The following is a 22,482-nucleotide window of genomic DNA, read 5'->3' as shown; positions in this document are numbered from 1 at the left end:
TTACATTTTCTCTGTGACTTTTGTTGGTTTTCGCTACCTCTCTCGCTAACACAAGGTTTTGACGCAGTAAACAAAGATTCCTTTCCAGCCTTACGAGCCTTTTAAACTAACGACTCCTTGCCCTGTGGAAAACTCGAACTAATAAGAGGTATGATGCGAAAATACGAAATGCTTTCTACACTGCAATGTAGCAAGATATAATTGTGGAATACACCCACACTCAAATTTTATTAAATTTTATTATCTCCAAGAGCACGGCTGTTCTCCCTATGAACACCTGCGATGAATGGTCGTCTTAATGCTCTCGTAATAGAGTTTTCTTTTTATTAAGCACTTTTTCTCAACCAACAAAGAAAACTTAAATCCGAAATAATAACATTTCGTAGAGAATTATTATTCTGATCTCGAATGACGCTTTGTGGGGCAAAAGCACAAAATAGAATAACCTATTTACTTTTGATAGTGCAAAACTTATACAAAGAACATAGTCATTGCGAGTGCATAGACAAGGAACTAATAAAGAGCAAAATAAAAAGAACAGATAGAACCATTTCCACCTCTTCCTTCTTGATGGTGTATGTTCCCCAGAATTCCTTAACAGATCAACATAACGATGAACTTTACTGCCGGCACGAATGCTTCGAGCTAGGTGCGATAAGTCTCCTGTTAAGCAAACAATATTATGGGCGCGGCACATGCGGCCGCAGCACCTTCGGAATAAAGGGAAGAAACTAGTCAATGTTTTTATTCATTCAACAGTAAACACATTTTGTCGCATTCAAATGCCTAGGCGATGTCGCTTTGCGCTCGCCGTTTCGCTAATCTGTTGATGCATTCGGTGGAATCTTGCGGGACTCAGCCCACAAAGGGAAGCACAAGATCAACAAGGATGACAGGACGAAGCGCTGAACAGCTTTTATTTTAAAGTCGAGGCGAACCAGTACTTAAGAGGGGCCCTATCAAGCTACTTGGTCAAGGAAATCACGAACGTGAATGTTCAAGAACCAAACTAAATATGACATAAGCCTCAAGAGCGCACGTTTCTAATAAAAGTAACCACTTAATCAGACTAAGGCACAAAATACGATATCGTCATAGGTCGAAAGATGGCAACTAGAATAAATTTTGCAAACCTAAAGGTGTACGGCATGAAGGTAAACTCCAAGAATGAAAACTAACCTAAACTAACAGGGAGGAGAATAAAAAGGTCGCAAAAAGCATGACAGTGCGCATGATGGAAAAAGCCGGATGAGCAATGGAGCAGCCAACAAATAACTGTCCTGTCGTCGCTCTTGTTTTCGCAAACATGAAATCAAACCAACTATCACGACAACAAGTACTGTTCGGTGGATGGTATGTTCTGAGCCAGTAACTAAGCAATGTGAAGGAGAACCTCGGCTCTCAGCCTGTACATAAATGTTTTATGTGACTTTTAGTGCTTGAATAAAAGAATAACTAGACATAATATTTAAATTTTATTATAAGAACCCCATTGGTATCGACCAGAGCAGAACCAAAGCAACACAAGACATAAAATTTAAAAGTCGTGCCCTATCTGTTAGTGACCCAATTAGCTTGAATGGCTGTTTTGTGTTTCGTCGTCTTGCAAGACGCGTCCTTGATGAAGCACTTGTTCGAAACCCGGCGCTCCTACAACTGTTATACTGAAACATCCGCCGGTGGCTTAATGGAGAGCGTGCAACACTATCGATTCCTTTTATAAAGTACAGTTTTCCCAGCGAGCATCTGGAGGCACTTTATTCTGTGTCGGTGAAATGAGGTGCAGCTCCTGCGCACCGAAGCAGAAAGCCGAGGTCATCTTTTGCACGCCAGTCTCAGTGAAGCGCCGCGCGGCAATGCAAGGAGACCAAGGCGCGTCTCATATCGCAACTGTTCATGGCGTCAGGTGTTCTCTGTCTGCTCCAACAGCCTCTTCTGCTTGGTTACCTTTCTGTAATAGGTAACGGAATATATGCTCTGCTTCACCACAGAAGAAAGCCTGGCGAACAATATGGCGATCCTTTGAATTCCTCTTCAGTCTCTCTCTCTCTCCACTGTCCCTGTAACAGCACCAAAGTTTGTAGACAGAGATTCATTCCCAAATCCTTTCTTTTTAATACTCTTCTAAGATGTTCAGTTAATCACAAATACAATAAACACAAAGTGGTTACCCAATCTTATCAGCAAACAGATATAGCCCTCCCTAGTTTGGGACATGTTAACATAAAACGAGTTGCAAGCATTTAAAAGATTTCCTCCTATTTATAGGCACTTTAAAAAAAAAATAAAAAAACTGGTTTTAGTAGCTTTCAAAATTTCTGCCGACGGGACGAAGATGCAAGTTTTCCTATGCATACTTTCAGCTCTGAGATAACCACTTTTCTGAAATCAGAAAACTACCATTTTTAACAATGAACACAAAAAGCTCTTGTTCGTTTGTGCAAATATACGATTTAGAATTATTCTTTGTTTTGCTGAAAGCTTCAAAGAAGTTAGCCCCAACCTTTGAGTTTCCTGTTCGTCCCAAATCTGCAGAACCAACTAGAAGAAGCTACCATGTTGAACTATAATTAATTTATACCATTGCTATTTAGTAATGCCAGTGTACTCGCATTTCTCCCCTATATGTACACAAACCATATGTTGAAAGATTTTCGACATGAACCTGACCCCTGACTAAAGAAGAAAGACTTAAAGGGCTGATCTTAATTCTCGTTAATTGCGGAAAAGCCGAAGCGTTGTGAGTTCGAAACATAGTTCCTTTATTCTCTTGTTCTTCGTTTCGTGGCTTTTCTGACCTGCAAAAGTTTCAGTTCAGTTCAGTTCAGTCGTTCAGTCGTATCCGACAATTCGTTTAGTTTAGTTTTATTTTAATTCACAAAATTTAGTTAGGTTACTTTCTATCGATGTATTAAATTTTTGTTTTCTTATTTTCGAGCGCAGCTCTTATGCATTGGTGCCATTTACGGTGTAATGCAGCGAAACATACTCACTGCCCATGAACCACGACAGAACATGAGCCGAAGAGAAAATTGAAAAAGGAAAGAAGAGCAACCAGCTCTGCGCCACTCCCTCGTGGCTCACCTTTATCTTCTGAGAACGTCTCCTTGGGTAGCGAGAAAAATAGAGATAGGTTCGTAATTGCACATTTGCATATGCGTCTCTCGTAGGGATTGTAGGAAGGAAGAAATGAAAACGCATAGGTCTGCCAATGGCTCTGAGCCACCACCGCTGCCTCATGCGGAGAAAGAAAGAAAGAAAGAAAGAAAGAAAGAAAGAAAGAAAGAAAGAAAGAAAGAAAGAAAGAAAGAAAGAAAGAAAGAAAGAAAGAAAGAAAGAAAGAAAGAAAGAAAGAAAGAAAGAAAGAAAGAAAGAAAGAAAGAAAGAAAGAAAGAAAGAAAGAAAGAGACGCGGGTTGCAACAGCCGTCAAATGCCGTGTGTGCCGTATCCATCCAGAGGAGGACAGCCGTCATCTGCCACCGAAGCGGCGGCGATGTGCAATGATGGCATGAACAGCAGATACAATACGCAGCTCGCAAGGGGCCTCCGCCGCAAAGGACAAAGGCCCCAGGTTCCCAGCCCTGGAAGGCTTGGAGGAGTCAACTTTAATAAGTCACTAAGAATATGGCACTATTCTAGGATATCCAGTGAGAGACATTGAAAGAGAGGCTTATTTGACATTGCATTTTGCAAAATACTTCACTTCACGGCCTTTTGCTCATGATTCGTTAGACGTGTTCTTCTTAATTTTAGAGCGCGGCTCTTTGGCGCCCGTTTCAGGGTTTCACGGCGTCGACGTTGTCCCTTGTATCCAGCTCCATTTTTACTCCCACCTTCCTTCCTTTCCTTGAGGCACGATACAGGTGTCCACAGAAAAAAAGGTGACAGATACTGCGCCTTTCTATTGTAACCAGCTGCACATTCACTCCCACCTTCCTTCCTTCCCTTACTGCATGATTCACATGTCCACAGAAGCAAGTGTGACAGATACTGCACCTTTCCATTCCTGTGAACCAATCATGAAAGGCACGCTCCAGAGCTCGTGGCAGACGTGACACACATGGTACACACTGCTGGGATAATATTTCATGAATAATGCAAGCGCCCACACCGAACTGCAGGGTAACATGTGCATTAACCGAGAATTCACACACTCGCAGAGAAAGGCATCATATTTTGACGTATTTTGCTTATATACAGCAAGTTTGATAGCCCGGATCTCTAGCCGATCATCTCTTGGCTTTCGAAGAAGGCCTGGCCGTGATCAAGCCCACCCTCTATTTTTTTAAACATATATTTGCTAGAAATACAATGACAGACTTTCTAACTTTGGCTACTGCGTTTTCAAATTATTTTAATATATTTGCGAAGGTTAGTTCCTTTCGTCTGCAGCTTGTGGCATTACTCTCTTCGCCACTCTCTTCGCCGCGCTACGTTTCTATGGACCCACGCGCTGCCACCCGCAACCTCCCGATAACCTAATTGCTCTGTTCATTTCTGCGACCACAAAGCTTCCTTAATAATAATAATAATAATAATAATAATAATAATAATAATAATAATAATAATAATAATAATAATAATAATAATAATAATAATAATAATAATAATAACAACAACAATAATAATAATAATAATAATAATAATAATAATAATAATAATAATCAATCTTTATTTAATGTGCGCAGGAACAACCATGTGGTCTTCGTGCTGCAGCGCAAACAAAAAATAAAAAGAAACAAAAATGAAAATGCACAAACATGTTTACACACACAGAGAGAACACAAAGAAGAAATAAATAACACATGAAATAAAATTGAGACGAAAAGTATCACGAAAAGAAAGCAATCAATGAGTAGCGTCACTTATATACACAGTCAGAGAATTGTTGTGCACATCACGAAAGAAAAAAAAAAGAACGGTAGATAGAGAGAAAAAAACAACAAATAGCTGACATTGATTATTTAAGGGGGTGCTCGGTATAATACATGAAGGAAAGGAGCCAGCAGTCGGCGAGGCCAAGGAAAGCGTTGGGGATGGTACTTTATGTATTTTTTTTAATGTTTACTTGGATAATCACAGAAATTAGTAATGTAATATCTTTAGGGGAAAGATAATTAAACACAAAGTAGAAGAAAAAACAACGTGCCGATGGTGGGAACCGAACCCACGACCTCCGAATATCGCGTCCGGTGCTCTTCCAACTGAGCTACATCGGCCGCTGTCCCCCCTGCTACTTGCCTGGGTATTTATGTTGCCTGTATACAAACTTGAGAGTGTTCACCAGCACCACCCTCAACCATAGCGGCGGACGTGGAACGTACTCTGTTACCGTCAGCGTCACGTAGAACGTCATCAAGAACGACGGCGAAAGCTGTGCTAGAACCCTCTTACGCTACCTATGGCTTCAAGACTGCCAGAACCGAGACCCCCGTAAGCTGCAAGCAGATCAATTAAGGGGAAATGAGGGTGCTCGTTATAATACATGAAGGAAAGAAGCCAACAGTCGGCGAGGTCAAGGAAAGCGTTGGGGATGGTACTTTGTCTTTTTTTTTTAATATTTACTTGGATAATCACAGAAATTAGTAATGTACTGTTGGCTTCTTTCCTTCATGACATTGATTATAGTAACATAGAAATATACCAATTCCAGGCGCAACAAGTGCGTGGTATACATAAAACACAGGCTAGAAATACAGAATAATGCAATAAAGAAATAGAATTGAACGCGGGACAGTAAGATTCGAATATGAAGTTTAAAGTTGAAATATAAGTAAGAAATGGATAAAAAGCAGTTCATGATACAGACAGCATTGAACAGGAGAAAAAGCAAAAAGTGAAGTAAATACAATATTTTATGCTAGAAAGTGGGAGTCATATGTGATAAAGTACTATTTAGAATAAAACGCTACAAACATTCAATATAAATGAACAGAGCGAGTTTTGGAAAATGTCAAGGTGAGGACAAAAAGAGTTAAATAACCACTGCATTCTGTCCAGAGGGAAATGGGAATGAATAGACGGAGAAACTTGAAATGGTCTGAATTCCCTCATGCTCTTTCGCGGAACGCGCAGTAGGATGTACTCTAAGAGCTGAGGGCACATAATGTGGCCATGAAGGAGTTTGTACAGAAAAATGATATCAACTCTGATATGACGGCAGTGAAGAGAAGGAAGGTTCAATTGGGCGCTCCTGGTGGAGCGAGAGGAGGAAGTTGCGCAAGGAAAGCGATAATTAAATATCCGTAAAATTTTTTTTGTACTCTGTCAACCTTGTCCAAGTTCGATTTGCAAGTGCCATTCCAAACAACCGACGCGTACTCCACGAGCGGCAAGCATATGGACAGAACGCTCAGAGTACGGAACTCTCTCGAAAGTCTGCAAACAAATCCGAGTGTGCGCATAGCCCGCTGAGTAATGCGCTTAGTATGAGAGGAGAAGCTGAGGGTGCGGTAAAAAAGCACACCAAGGTCATTAATTTCATCAACCCTGTCCAACAGCACAGAATTCACAGAATAATGGTAGAGAAAGCGTTGTGTTTTACGAGTAAAGGAGACAGCCCTAGTTTTGGAAGAATTGAGGGTAAGTCGATTCTTCGCCCACCAATCAGAAAAAGCAGATATGTCCAATTGCAACAACAAGCAATCTTGAAAAGAATGTATTACCTTGAATATTTTTATAACATCAGCATAAAGAAGAAGCGAGGAGTTCTTGATCGCCGAGGAAACATCGTTAATAAAAACGGAGAAGAGAAGCCGGCCTAGTACAGTACCCTGAGGAACTACTGGTTGCAGGGTAAGCGAAAGAGGTCTGTCCATTGACACTGACAAAGCAGAAGCGATCAAGGAGATAGTTGCGTAGGAGGGCTACGAGTGAGACTTCAACGCCAGAGAGTAGAAGTTTTTCAAGAATTAGTGAGTGAGTAACAACGTCGAAAGCTTTGCTCATATCATAGTAAACAGTGTCAACCTGACCCCTCTGAAGGACTGCTGCAGAGGCATACGTCATAAACGTGACTAGGTTGGTAGAAGTAGAGCGACCCGACATGAAGCCATGTTGATTCGGTACTATGATATGTTTGAGATGGTAGGAAAGTACGTTGTGCAAAGCTAATTCGAAAAGCTTAGAGGTTGCACATAGAAGAGAAATCGGACGATAATTGGAAACATCAGATTTGTTTCCAGACTTGAAGACAGGAAACACGCGTGCCATTTTCCACACGCGAGGAAAGGCAGCATTTTTTTTAAAGTTATTAAATATGTCAGTCAGTACTGGTACAAAGATATAACTGAAGGCTTTTATTATGGCGGCTGGAATGCCATCAGGCCCAGGAGACAAAGATGGTCTCAGACGCTTATAATAATAATAATAATAATAATAATAATAATAATAATAATAATAATAATAATAATAATAATAATAATAATAATAATAATAATAATAATAATAATAATAATAATAATAATAATAATAATAATTTATACATACATGTCTAACTCGAAATCATTACCTCAATTTATCGAAAAAGGTGAAACAGTTGACCAGCTGCGTTCAAATTTCGCATTAGGAAGTAAGGTAATCGTCGGCAAATGTTTAATTAGCCACTAAAATATAAAAAGGAAATCTCTCCGTCAAGTCAAGGTGTGGCTCACTGATTGATAAAGTGATCTGTCTTGGCAATGCAGCAGGCTTCCACCATTTCCAGAGTCGTTTGATCCTGAAGACCAAAGATTAGTGATGCTAGGTCAAGGTGGGCATGACATGTTTTGTCCCGGTGCTTTGTGATGTCATTAGCGTGCCTCTGCCGCTAGTTTCATTCTAGCGGTGTTCAGTAAGTAACGTGTTGGTGCATCTATCGAACTGGCCGATGTACAGCTCACCGTATGACACAGGCACCTTATATACAAATTTTACGTATATACAGCCACCGACTTTGTATTTCTGAGGTCACATTTTCTGGCGTGTCCAAGTTTTTTTTTTTCAGGTGGTAGGGAACAAAACATCAACTTTGCGATGGGAAGCTACCTCTTTAAACCCCTGAGCAGTGCCACAAATATAAAAGAGTGCATAATTTCTTCACTAACTATTCATCGGAGCATGTTTAGATTGTCCGCTGATAATTTCTACCTTTCAATAGTCCTCTTCTCTCATGCCTGGGAAGGCGTAGTGTGAATACCTGGCGTTTGACAGCCGGAAATCCTGAGCTTCGGTACTTGTCTTCACCACATTGTGACATGATCTGATTAATGCTGCTCTTAGGCATTAGCGAACGATGCCATTCCTGAGAAGTTTCGAATGCCCTGCTGCAATGGTTTTACCTACCTTTGGTTGTATTCTCAGCAAACATAATGATCCAGAAATATGAAGCTTTCGTCGAAAAACTACAGCATCTTTCCTTCAGGGATCTGAAAAGGGGAGTTGAGACCGAGTGCTCTCTGCTTACAGACCTTAAGTACGCCTATTTGAAGGCGGTTTGAATTGCTCTTCTCCGTGAAAATATTATAATCTGTATAATAAAAATATTACATTATATACTATTATATTATAATATAAAACAAGAGAATAAGACATTGCTTAGCACTTGAGGGACACAGCTTAGCCTATGTACACGCCAGTCTTCTGCCGATAAAGGTTTCCTTCTCGTCCCGTCCTTCCCGAATGACGCTTTGACAGGATCGGTAATATGGTTCCAAACTCTGCGCATGGGATTAGGATGACGGAACAAAAAAAAAAAAAAACAAGTTTTCAACGCCAATTTTTAAAGCATCTAGGTGTCTTGGGTTCTAGTTCTTTAAAAATTTAACGACTATGGCAGAATTGACCACGAGATGAGAATTGAAAAGAGGCAACCATCAGAGATGCTTCTGTAGGTAGGATGAGACCACATTTTTCTACGATCAGTCGCAATGCAGCGAAAACGGATACCAAATTTATGTGCCTTGGCGGCAAAGACACTTGCCGACCTTGTTTCAGAGGTATCTTTGCAGAATTTGCTACACTTATTAGGTTGATGTTTTTCATAAGTCTTAAGGCCCGTTCTTCATTTTCTCTAGTTTGACTTATTTTGAGGTTTTTCCTATCTCCGCGGCTTGTTTGATTCAGGTGCATTGGCTCAAATCTTCAATAAAACTCGTCTGTCGGACTGCAAAACCTGTAAATGGTAAACACCGGTTTATCAACAAGAGCCTGGAAAATGACTGGATTACTGGGGCTCCCTCTACTGCACATAAATGCATCCAGGGGCTCTAACACAAAGCGAGCGTCAACTTGGTTGCCGATCAATCGCGTAATATAAACCCCAGAGCGAGTTCTGTCGCGCGCAATAATTTACTTGCAACGCGTAACGGACAACTCTGTCCTGCACGTAATCAGAACAAAGAATAAGACATTGGGGTAACCGATAGAAGCGTACAATGACTAAAAAAAAAATTACCGACCGCACCCCTGTATTACTGACAAATAGAAAAAGTGAAGTGCTATTTTACAGAGAGCGCCGCATCAAGTTAGCAGTAGGGAACCTAGTTATGCTCTTTATTACCCAGATATTAATTGTTGAAGTCCATTCGTCCTTTTATGGCTCGCATTATTCCAAGACAGGCGCAGCTAAGCCAAGGATTGAATGTTTTGAAACCTTGAGGGCCCTAAAAGGAGTCGCAAGATTTGCAGGCAGCTATCTGGAATATGCGGAAGGTATCCCTGCTAAGATATAGAAAAATATTGTACTTAAATAGGCATCGCACCAAGGTTAAGCTAGCCAAATTATCAACTTGTTCTATCTAACCAGATTGTTTCTGTAATTGGTTCACACTGGTATACGGCTTCTAATTGTTATGGTCTGCACTGGCAGAGTACGCAGTGTGGTTCGCTCGAAGGTAGCTTCAGAAGACGTCACGAACACTCTAAAACCACCTAAAACTATCGGCAGTCACCTATTCTTACACTTCAAGTACCTTTTGTCTGTTCAAAATTATAAGGTATTGGTATGCCGTTGTTTTCTTTGTGGAGTACAGCCTCACAAAGAGACACAGGCTATGCAAGGCGCCGTAGTGGAAGACGGAAATTTCGACCTCCTGGGCTTCAGGACCGGATATAACGCGAATAAAGACACAGACAGAAACGACGCAGGACTATAATTTACTGTGTTGAACATTTGAACCATCTACCCTATATCAATGTTCTTTTAAATCGCCTGGGGTTCCTTTACGTGCACTGACGTCGCATAGCACACGGGCGCCATGCTTTGCGCCTTCATCGAAAAGTAGCCGCCGAGTTCGGGATTCGATCCCGCATTCTTTGGTATAGTAGTCGATGGGATAGATGGATGGTCGATGGATGGATGGATGGATGGATCGAATATAGGAGCATCCCCTTTGAAACGGGGTGGTAGCAGTAGCTATCATGCTCATTTTTCTCCCTATATCTTAATTATTGATTTAGAATGGTTAACTAAACCATCATTCTATTTATTAAATTTTTGTTCCTACATTACTAACATTATGTCACTTCTCTGATTTTAAGCCACCAATCTTCCAGTCGTTTTTTGCTAGTTTCCACCGCCGGTTTATTCACCCGGCCACAGTTATCTCTAAACCCCAGAGCTTCAGGAACAGTCATTGCGCCTGCATCAACATCCGGATGGATACCATTACATTCGAGTATAATATGGTCAATTGTTTCACTGGAGTTACCACATACAGCACATGCGTCATCTCCATTGTTAAATTTCTTTTTGTAGCGGCGTGTTCTAAGGCACCCTGATCTACACTCTTAGAAAAAAAGTTAGTAAAAGGGTAGTAACGGCTGCCGTTACTACCTTTTTTAACCGTTACTACATTTGTACGACCTTCTTAGGTAGTAACATGGTAGTAACTCCTGCTGTTACTACGTTTTTTGACTGAAAGACCTTTTTACTACCTCTCTGGAAGCAGGGGTAGTAAATGTACCTTACCTGTTTTCTACCATGATCAGAAGATATCTGATACTATATACGATAGGAATATTGAAGTATTCAATACTCCTGATTACATTGCTACTCAATTTTGTTTTTGTTTATTTATTTGCCATACCTTCAATCGCCAAGGCATTATAGAGGGGAGGGGGTTACATAAATGAGCCCTGGGCTCAAACTGTGCGCTGCCTTTTCAAAGAAAGAAAGAAAGAAAGAAAGAAAGAAAGAAAGAAAGAAAGAAAGAAAGAAAGAAAGAAAGAAAGAAAGAAAGAAAGAAAGAAAGAAAGAAAGAAAGAAAGAAAGAAAGAAACTAAACTGGCTTCCGAAACCGAAACTTCGTATAGGGAGGCGACAGTTAAAAAAGCCACAAAAGCCATTGATAGGTCAATCCGAACCAATCCGAAGTCATTAGTGGCAGAGAGGTGCGATGTCATCATGCTGCCTTTGTGGTCGTGCGGTGCGATTGTGGACGCTGTTTCCTTGCGTTGTGCTGCTTCTTTTGTGCTGTGGTTCTTTGAATGGGCTGCAGAATTGATGTGTGACATGTGCACTTTGATAGGTGTTCTGAATTACGTGAAGTAGTGGTAAATAGATTCACTGTCATACACCGCTTGCACCGTACCGTGGCAACGCCGGCTTCAACACGGAAGAAGGAAATGGACTGGCGTGATTGCTTGAAAATGTGAGTACGCTGCTTGAAATTATTGTTTGTTTAATATTGCTATTGAATGAGGTACGCGCTCTTAATATTGTTGCGTGTGGTCTCAAAGTCTCTTCGTAATACAACTCTTCGGAAGCTGTCGCTTTTCATGTGCAAGTTCGACCCTACCGCGAAAAAGTTATGTTATGGCGTATATCTCGTGATATAATCTTGGCGGGTGTGTATTGGATGTGTTAGCGCGGTGAATTATTGCGCCGGGAATTCCCGCCTTGGCTGCGGCGGTGTGAACCTTGAACCACACGTGAGCGTCCCGTCCCGTGAGTGCGCCTGGGAACATGTAAACCGACAACCCCCCACCTGCAGCGTGCCTTCGACGTGGCGGCGCCGGGCCGTCCGTGTTTGCCTTATTTCGGGTGTTTTTTTTTTTTTTTTTCTTTTTGAATGGGCCTAGTGCGCAGCGAATAAAGCGTCCATCTTTTGGTGTGAGAGTGCGCGATCAGGGTACTCAGAGCAGCAGTGCGTCGTCAATGGGAGCGGGCGCTGGAAGAAAGGCGAAGTAGTGCGCAAGTTGAGCTGACGCTCTACGAAGAAAATGTGCGAAAGTGCGAGAGAAAGTATGAAACTTTAATCAAGTTATCTTTGTTATTGTCTTATTCTTTATTCGTTTTTTTTTTTTGTAACTTGTAATGTGCGTTGAGTGTTTCCTTTTCCATATCCCTCCCCTTTGTTTTTCTAACAGATGTGATCAGTACCCCAAACGAGCTGTGACCTGTGTGATCCTTTTCGAGGTAAGTGAGTGAACGAATAAGCTTTTATTTTGCCATTTATTCATCTCTTAGTAAAACCATTGTGGTTCTGAACATTTAGATGAGTATTTTCTTAGTCTGTTTTAAACTCGCCTTTTTTTCTAACAGGTGGATGCATTAATGCGATGAGTAGAAACAGCGCGCAAAAAGCAGGTTATTGCGGTGTTGTGCATGTTTCACATTGGTCGCTGCATTTAGTCTTGGTGCTTGTGTGAAAGTACAAAAAAATATTCCTCTCTGTAAAACATGGTCGGCTGACGCCAAGGTACAAACTCGTGTACTACTCAGCCGTTAGGTGTTTAGCAGTAGATGGTGATTCGAAAGAATTATTTGAGTGACCACACGTAGTCAAATGTGCATTACAAGAGTGATTGCTTTCATTACTAAATAAGATTTTTGTATTTTTTATGAATTGTGCGTATCTTAGTATTGTTCACATCACAGGTGGGCAGTTAGCAGTAATGGGCAGTTGCATTCGTTGATACTTTGTGTCGTGGCTTTTGATGGAAGCTTTAAAATGCTGCAGTAGTAAACAATTTCAAACCAGAAATGAAAAAGTCATTTCGCTTCCTTAATGTCTTTCATGTTCGCTGCGCTTGCAGCTAGTTTGATCTTAAGAGGCCTTTGTTTGCGCAGTTTTTTGGTTGCCTTAATATTGTACACACATAACTGAATACACCAGCAGTGAAATTAATTTTGTGCTATTAATAGTATTTCAGAAGAAGTGTGACTGACATCTTGGGATAAGCAGCTTTTCGGTGCATGCACTTTTTTTGCAACTTTAAAATCAATTTGGATTGAGGTATGCAGGCACTGATCAATCAATATATTTTATGTGCTTGGAGCAAAAGGGAGAGAGTGTAGAATGTCAGGCATATTTCTGATACTGTGAGAAAGTCACCACTTAGAAAAAAAAAATTCAGATGTCCACAAGTGTGAAACAAGGCCATTTTAATTTTTTTTTTCACTGTGACTGTAAGGCGTACCTGTGCAGAATGCATAACCACTTGATAGCGAAATGTTTGCGAATATCTTTTTTTTTTTGCATATACAGAATGCAGCACATTAAACACTGTCCTAAATTCGGTGCATTTCAACATAGTAGTCTTATTCAGGAATTAAAGGAAAGAACCTCAGTCCTAACTTTTAAAATTAACGATCAAGTTTCTAAAAGATGAGAAAGAATGTGAGAAAACATGTTGCATTGTATTGTTTCCAGTAAGGTTATCAAAGCTGAAACTTTTTTTTCTTTTTTCCGAGCATTGGGAGAAGGGCGTAAAGTGAAGGCACCAAATCAACATACAAGACTTCCTGCTCTTCAGAATATTACCAATACGCTAACCCTGCTACCTTTAACATAAAGAGAAAGCATACATGATTATGCTATTGTAAGCCAAGGCTGATCTGTGACAAACGCAGGCTGTGGCGGTGCCACTATCCATGGGTGTGGATAGCTGCTCGCGGCACCACCCTTAGATATCCAGTTGTAAAGGACAGTTTTCAGTATATATATATATATATATATATATATATATATATATATATATATATATATATATATATATATATATATATATATATATTTTTTTTTTTCACAGTGCATCAATGATGACTTTCGCATACCCAGATTGTTGCTTTGTCTTTCCCCTGTGGGCATACTTGATTTACTTTCCTTTTGTAACAGGCATTTCTCATGAAATACATGTTGGGGATCTCTTTGCTCCCATTAGTTAAATTTATTTATTTCTTCGTAGAGCAGGCATTTCCACACTATTTCTTAATTTCCTGTTCAGTTTTGCCCATTAGAAGTGCTACAAGATAAGGAAATCAGGTTGCCTTGTTTAAGAAATTTGAACAAAATGTAGATGTGTGAAATAAATGGGACAAGTTCCTGTTGGAGTTATTTAAATATACTGGCTTTGAAATTACATCTTACACAACCCTTTTTTTTTTGCTCTAGAATGCACCTAGTTATGATAAATGAAGAAAACTGCTATATATGTGCCATAGTTGCAGTCTGAGACTTGGAAATTTCAAACCAATAGTTTACGTGCATTCCTATGGGCGTCACTTCACGCCCTGCACCCACAAATGGCTATACCGCTACATTCTGCTTATGTAACAAACCAGCAATTGTTTATAATAATGTAATCACATATCCTGCTTCTTCACAGTGCAGGTCTCAGCCTTAACATAAACCTAAAATTTTAGAAATGGGCATTGTTTGCTAATTTTGCACCTTTATTCAAAGAGTTGTGACGGTGCTTGATAAGCCGTATGTTTCATTTTTGATAACATTGTTCGAAGCAGAATAATGCAATGTTTTCACTTAGACTCTTTATTCATCTCCTCCAGGAGACTAGTTCGTGAAACTTAATACAGTTTATGGAGGAATTTACGGGGCGATGGGGTAATTTTTCTTTTTTGAGTTTTGAAGCAACCTTCTCTGTTCAAACATGCAATAATTGGGAAAATGTTTCATGTGCTTTAATTTTATGCATAACAGATACATTCATACACATTTAGAACACCAATTGTCTTATCCATTTTCTAATCTTAAGGTAGGTGTGCCTCATATTCATGGAGTAAAAAAAATATTAAAAATAGCCTCATTTGAGACTTGTGGGATGTTAGAAATGTTTTCTAGGAACCAGGCTTCGAAGTTTGCCTATCATCATATTGTGAAGTGCTTATGCCACCTCCCATTCTAAACCTTTGAAGGCAAGGAAAAGCCTTAACTGCCTTTCATGGCCTTTTCATCTTTAGGGAAACTGTAAAGTCTCTCCTATACGAGCGAGAAGTAAACCATGCCGGCTGGTTACTTTCTGGCAAACACAGTACATTGTATTGAGGCTGAAGTCTAGCATTTTTTTTATCATGATGTGAGCAGTCTTGTTAAAGTTGCTTGCCCAGAATCCTCTTGTTTGATCGTAGCTACTGAATTTATAACTGTCTGTTTTCATTACTGGGAAAGGAATTGTGCTTGGTCTCACTTGTTGATTTTTTCCCCTCTTTATATATGCAGTTACCTGAGCACTTGACTGGCCAATGCCTGGAACCTACCTGCTGCTCACCTGCACACCACAGCACAAATGAGGGATGCACTAAATCATCTACCAGCAAGCACACTGCAGTGCCCTTCTGCAAGCCATCACACGTTCAGGGATGCACGATTAAGGTCATACCCTAAACACTGCTAACGATGCTAGTATGAATGGACAGCTACCTTGGTCTGTCTGCATTATTTCTTTTAATAATGCAAAAATAATAGTGAAAAAAAATCATTCTGAAGCAAATCTATTTATATTGTGGTGGTTAGCAAAAACAAAACCTCATTTCATATGTGATGTATCTGAAAATTGTTTTTGTGTTGGTTGTAAATGTCACAGCACGTTTATCTCACCAACTATTAACTGCGTGAGTTTGAAATGTACAGGTACCTGGAAAATACTGCAGACCATGCCTCTTGTATTTGAAATTATTCTATGAGTTTTGTAGGGAAGATGTGATAGTTACTTGGCTCCATACATGAATGCTTCAGTGACGTGCTGAAGTATGTGCAAGGTATCTCCTAAGAGTCATTAGGTGAAATGTAACAAATGGTTTTATCACTGAGTTGTGGTTTGTATCATTATAGATCCGACTGCGCATTTAACATCTTGGTTTCCACAACATTTATTTTTCTTCTAGCAATGTTGTGCTTTTCCTTGTGACATTTAGCTTTATTCAGCCGGTCTCCACAACAGCCTTTCAGGTCTACACTAATGCTAGCCAGATTTTTTTGATGGTATGTTAGATTTCTGGAAATAAGCTTCACATCCTAAATTTTAGGAGGGCACCCAACTCGGCAATATCTGGGCACAGATATAATGTTAGCTATTTGTTGACACTGCAATCGAGCAAAAAAATCAGCAATAACAGTTGATTGATGCTTGTGGTCACCTGTGTAGGATTAGCAAATGACAAATGTATAGTCGACTATATGCCTGCACTTTTTTTCTCTACACTGACCATTACATACATGAAAACAATCTGGAAGAAGGCATACAATTCTTATAAAAGGCCTTTTATTTATCCCACTCGAGTTATAGGCAAAACTGTTTTCTAATCAACACTGTTCAGTCCACACCAGTCAATATAATATACACCAAGGTGTCGCAAGGTATCAAGCTTTTAAAAGACAGTGTCCTAGAAGTGAATAAGACTGGGCGTGTTGGTTAGACATTGTAAATCAAAGAGCATAGCGCGGGAACAGAAACGGAGACGACGACAAGACAGAACAAGCACTAGCTTTCAACTGAGGGTTTATTGCAGAAATGATCACATATATATACACTTCGGGATCGGCAATGAATGAGAAAACAAACCATTACTGTCATACAGCCACATGCTAAGCCAAGAATTCAAGCTCCTCTTATGGCAGTGCAACAGACGCCTTGCTGACATATTTATCCCCTGTACGAGCTATCTCCAGTGCTTCTGTTATCTCCCTTGTCGGCTCGTTACGATCTCGATACATGATGATCGTCTTTTCGAACGGGATGACAAGGTGGTTCCGCATCACATCTTCTGCAGTGCGCAGCGAGATGGCAGTCTGTAGCAATGCTGCCAACTTTTTATTGGGCCCCAGAAGACGCACGTTTAAACATCAGCCAGTCTTACCAACGTAGTGTCTTCCACATGAAAGTGGAATTTTATAAACAACCCCCCCCCCCCCCCTGCAGGACACGCAAGGGTATCTGTGTTTAATCGGACACCCAGCCTGCAGCGTTTGCATAGGACAGGTTTTTCTGCACAAACTCAAAAGCATTTTTGGTGCAGTAAACAGGACATTTACGCCAGAACATTGCCCCACATTCCTTAAGTTATGAGAAACCTTATGCAGGTAGGGAATGACGACTACTTTTTCTTTATTCCTTCTTTCCTCCTTTTCTTCTCATCCGCTCGCTGTTCGTCACTCATGCGTGCCGCAAATTTCTTTCTGCGAAGCAGGCTTTCAGCAACGGAAACTATAACATGTTTAGGGTAGCTCGCCACCTGCATACTGACACTTTCACCCATGGCTTGATCACATGACTTGCAGAGAGCGTTAGACAAAAAAGAAAGCTCTCTGCAAGTCATGTGATCATGCCATGGATGAAAGTGTCAGTATGCAGGTGGCGCGTTTGCAGGCGGCGAGCTACCCTAAACACGTCATTGTTTCCGTTGCTGAAAGACTGCATCGCAGAAAGAAATTTGCGCCACGCATGAGTGACGAACAGCGAGCGGATGAGAAGAAAAAGGAGGAGGAAAGATGGAATAAAGAAAGAGTAGTTGTCATTCCCTACCTGCATAAGGTTTCTCATAACTTAAGGAAGGTGGGGCAATGTTCTGGCGTAAACGTCCTGTTTACTGCACCAAAAAAGCTTTTCAGTTTGTGCAGAAAAACCTGTCCTATGCGAACGCTGAAGCCTAAGTGTCCGATTAAACACGGAGACCTTTACGTGCCCTGCAGGTATAAAATTCCACTTTCATCTGGAAAGCACTACGTCAGCAAGACTGTCTGATGTTAAACGTACGTCTTCTGGAGCACTATAATAAAGTTGACAGCATTGCTACAGACGGCCATCTCGCTGCGCACTGCAGAAGATGTGATGCGGAACCGCCTTGTCATCCCGTTCGAAAAGACGATCATCATGTATCGAGATCGTAACGAGCCGACAAGGGAGATAACAGAAGCACTGGAGATAGCTCGTACAGGGAATAAATATGTCAGCAAGGCGTCTGTTGCACTGCCATAAGAAGAGCTTGAATTCTTGGCTTAGCATGTGGCTGTCTGACAGTAATTGTGTGTTTTCTCATTCACTGCTGATCGTGAAGTGTATATATGTGATCATTTCTGCAATAAACGCTCATTTCAAGGTTAGTGCTTGTCCTGTCTTGTCGTCGTCCCCGTTTTTGTTCCGGCGCTATGCTCTTTGATTTACAATGAGTGGCCTACTCCACTGAAATCAGATGAGAGCTCATGAGTTGTATAGCTTAGTCTGGAGTATTTCTTTGTTTTCTGAAGTTTATTAATTAATGAAACTCATTAGCTAATTTTTTAATTTCTGGTTTCAGCAACAAAGAGTCTATTAACGGAGCGTGGTTTGAGGAACAAAGCACTCCAGCGAAAAGCGATTTTGTTCTCCAGAATGCGTCTTGGGCTGCTGAAGGGGTACAGCTGCATGTGGCACACTTTTTATTGTGCGACTTATCATTTAAGGCCAGTGGGAAAACTAGTTTATATAAACAGTAGCTTGGTGCAAATATTTCAGTCTGCTATTTCAAAGCAATTATTGGCACTTCTTTCTTTGAACCAAAATTGGAAGAGGAAATTGGTCATTCCTAATGATTGTAATCAATAAAGTCAGCATTATGTAACACTACTCTAAAAGCCTTCAGTTATTCTTAATGAGCTTGGTCTTATTTAGCAGGTCTATCCAGCAATTTACACCTAACAGGCATCCTTTTAATAATTGGTAATATGTATTGTGACAAGCTGGCTGTCTGTAGCATAATTTTAGGATGTGAGGAATGTTTCAAATGGGCATTTTTGGGAGGAAGTTTTGAGTCTGGGGTGGTGCAGTGATTGCGACGCTCGACTATGCGCAAGAATGCAGGATCGAATTCGAGTCTAGGCGGCCGCTTTTCTTCGGAGGCGAAAAGCAAGGTGCCCGTGGGCTGTGCGATGTTTAGTGCACAATAAAGAACCCCAGGTGGTCGACATTTTTGCAGTCCTTCAATATGGTGTCTCATAGCCTGAGTCGCTTTGGAACATTAAGCCCCACAGACCAAACTAAACCAGTTTTGAGTCTGAGTAGGAATTGCTGATGTGCTGTTTCAATTTATTGTGTATTAGTAGGTCAGTTTGATATAAGCAACACATTCTCTTTGCAGCAATTTTGACATATTCTTTTGTGACTGACAGTCCCTTATGATAGCTGTTGCTAATATCCTTTTATAGTGCTTCAGGAAGATCTAACATCTGTTTCATTTAGTTGCCATAGAGCGGACAGTTGACCAGTTTTAACTATGGCTCCGACAAGTATTCAATACATATGCGGGATATTAATGGCCAAATAATGAGCACAAAATTTCCTCATACCTGAGGTATTGCTAGGAGCAGCCAAGGCAGAAGGCTAGGCAGTGTATGAGCTGGTACTTCCATTCTTCTCAGCCAAAAAACCCTCTTTTAGTTGTGATTTTTATTGTACATGTCTGGTTAAATTATTGTTGTAAAGCAACTTCCATATACATATCCTGATAGTTCTTGTATGTTATTCCTTCTATCAGTTGTCATCATTATTGCTAAAGGTGCTCAAAGACACACCAGGCTCTACAAGCCTTCAATACCTTAACCTCCTATAAAGGTTTCAAGTTCAACACACTCAACTCTGGTGTAAATACACTGTCTCATATGAATGTGTGATAAGTTATAACCAAAACAGAACAAAAGTACCTGCTTTCTTTTTGAGTATTTTTCTCATCTTCAGGCAATCTCCTTTTCACCACTTGTGATGCGGGCAACTGTTTGTTTGTTTAGAAAGTTGAATGCTTGAACTGAATAATGAGAAATAAAGTCTCATCTTCTTAGCCACACTTGTGTTCAATTTGTTTGTTTTTTCGGAAGCCATGTATGACCACTGCTTGAGTGCTTCCATCTTATGTAATCCAGTGTTCAGGTTAGTGGTTATAGCAACAAAGCAGAGGAGTTTGTTAAATGTGTAGTATTTTTACTACAGTTTATTACTGTTACAGCCTTCTGTAGGTGGTGCATATTGCTAAAAGTAGTGACTGTTACTATTTATAGAGTTAGTATATGATTTAGGTAGCTGCTATTACTACCTCTGAGGTGTGTATTTTGCTAAAGGTAGTTCCTCTTACTACCTCCTATAGGTAGTAGGTTTTGCTGTAGGTAGATACTCTTACTACCTGCAGTGGTAGTGAATACTAGTAAAGGTAGTTGTTCTTACTACCTTCTATAGGTAGTAAAGTTTACTAAATGTAGTTGCTGGTACTACATCTAGAAGTAGTAAAATTTGCTGGAGGTAGTTCTGATTACTACCTTCTATAGGTAGTAAAGATTACTAAATGTAGTTGCTGGTACTATATCTAGAAGTAGTAAAATTTGCTGGAGGTAGTTCTGATTACTACCTTCTAGAGGTGGTATATGCTACTACCTAGCAGATACTAACCTGCAGTTACTAACTAGTTAGTAACATATGTGACAAGCAGTTACTACCCTAAAAGTTAGTAACCACAACTACCTTTTTTTTAAGAGTGTAGCTTCAAAAAGTAGGGCACTGCCTCTTGTGTTATCAAAGAAATCTTCCTTCGTGATCTGCATTTTCCACTTTCGGTATAATTCCACACTCTGTTTCTTTTGCATCGAATTTACCCAAATTTTACCTGCTGTGTTTTTCACCTGTTGCTTAATGCTCTTTATTTCTCCGTCCTTGTGACTAGCATACTTACTAGTTAGTTTTCTAGTTCGTTTCCTCCATTGTGAGTCAACGCTTTTTAAGTACAGGTATTTAAATACTTTAGCTGCCCATCTGTTATTCCAATTTCCTCAGGCGTTCCTCATATAATATTTTACTCTGAGCTTCCCGTACTTCGAAAGATGCCCAGCCCATATCTCCCTGTACCGCCTCATTTGTAGTTTTGCCGTGGGCACCTAGTGCTAATCATCCAACGGATCTCTGATTTATTTCGAATGTAGACTGTACCTCTGATTTTAGGCGCACAACCGCATTTCCGAAAGTAAGTCCGGGCACCATAATTCCTTTCCAAATACCCCTCAAAACCTCATACCTATTGTATCCCCACAATGCATTATGCTTCATTATCCCGGCATTCCTTCGCCCTTTGGCCTTAAGTGATTGCTCATGCTTTCCAATGTATGCCAATCCTTCGTTTACCCATACCCCCAGATATTTATATTCTGCTACTCTAGGTATTTCATGGCCTTGTATTTTAAGACCCTGATCAGTTGAGCCGTTGAAAATCATCAGACCCCACTTAACTGCGCTGAAACTGAAGCCTAGAGCGTCCCCTTCGTCTCCGCAATACTTAACTAGAGTTTGCAATTCTTCCACACTCTCAGCTAGCAGCACAATATCGTCTGCATACGTCAAACAGGGGAGGCGCTGCTCTAGCGCCTTTTCACCTAATCTATATGACAGGTTAAAACCTAGGTTACTGTCTTGTATCCTCCGTTCCAGGTTTATCGTATAAAGCATGAACAGCACCGGTGATAGAGGACAGCCTTGTCTTAATCCTTTGCATACTTTGACATCTTCCGTACTTTTTATCCCTTCCCACGTAATTTCTACTTTGTTATCCCGGCAAATTTCCTGTAGAAACTCTATTATCTCATAACCGATACCTTCTACTTTTAATATTTTCCACAGGAGTTCCCTGCTTACGTTGTCGTACGCCCCCTTTATGTCCAGGAAGGCCAAATACAAAGGTCTATTTTTCACTCCAGATATTTCGATGCATTGGGTAAGCACGAACAGGCTATCATCTAAGCGCCTACCATTTCTAAAGCCGTTTGGAAGTTCTCCGAGTATCTTGTTACTTTCTACACATGCTTGCACCTTTAATTTAACCGCCTGCATGGCTAACCTGTACATAACAGATGTTATGGTAATCGGCCTGCAGGATTTTATGTGCATCCTGTCTCCTTTCCCTTTATAAATCAAATTCATTTTACTCTGCCGCCAGCTGTCCGGAATTTGCTTATTCGTTATGACTGTTTCCAGAGCTTATAATAACGTTTAGTTACTTTTTGGACCGAGTTCATTAATCAGCTTGATCGGAATTCAATCTATTCCTGTAGATGTGTTTTTAGGAATATTTTTTCTGCCTTTTTCCAATTTAGATTGGTCAGTTCTAAGCTGCTTTGTATTCTGCTACCTTGTGTTGCTTACTGATTTGCGGTGATTACCCTATCGTCGCTCTTAAATGACTCGGCTATAACTGATGCAATGTAGTTCACTGCGTTGTCTCCCTTTAAACAATTTCCCTCGTTATCTTCAAT

At 40.4% G+C, this 22,482-nt stretch overlaps 1 long non-coding RNA gene across 1 annotated transcript; it reads left to right on the top strand.

Moving 5' to 3' along the window:
* Nucleotides 1-10,779: 10,779 nt before the first annotated feature.
* Nucleotides 10,780-17,117, top strand: LOC146190235 (uncharacterized). The gene is made up of 3 exons (XR_014706528.1): nt 10,780-11,631; nt 12,350-12,398; nt 15,442-17,117. It is a non-coding gene; the product is annotated as an uncharacterized LOC146190235 (long non-coding RNA).
* The last annotated feature ends 5,365 nt before the right edge of the window (nt 17,118-22,482 follow it).

This window comes from Amblyomma maculatum, chromosome 4 (assembly GCF_055883805.1).
Source record: "Amblyomma maculatum isolate TAMU_Amacu chromosome 4, ASM5588380v1, whole genome shotgun sequence".
NCBI lineage: Eukaryota > Metazoa > Arthropoda > Arachnida > Ixodida > Ixodidae > Amblyomma > Amblyomma maculatum.
The sequence above is the reverse complement of the archived record's forward strand: the minus strand, read 5'-3'. Positions and strand labels throughout refer to the sequence as shown.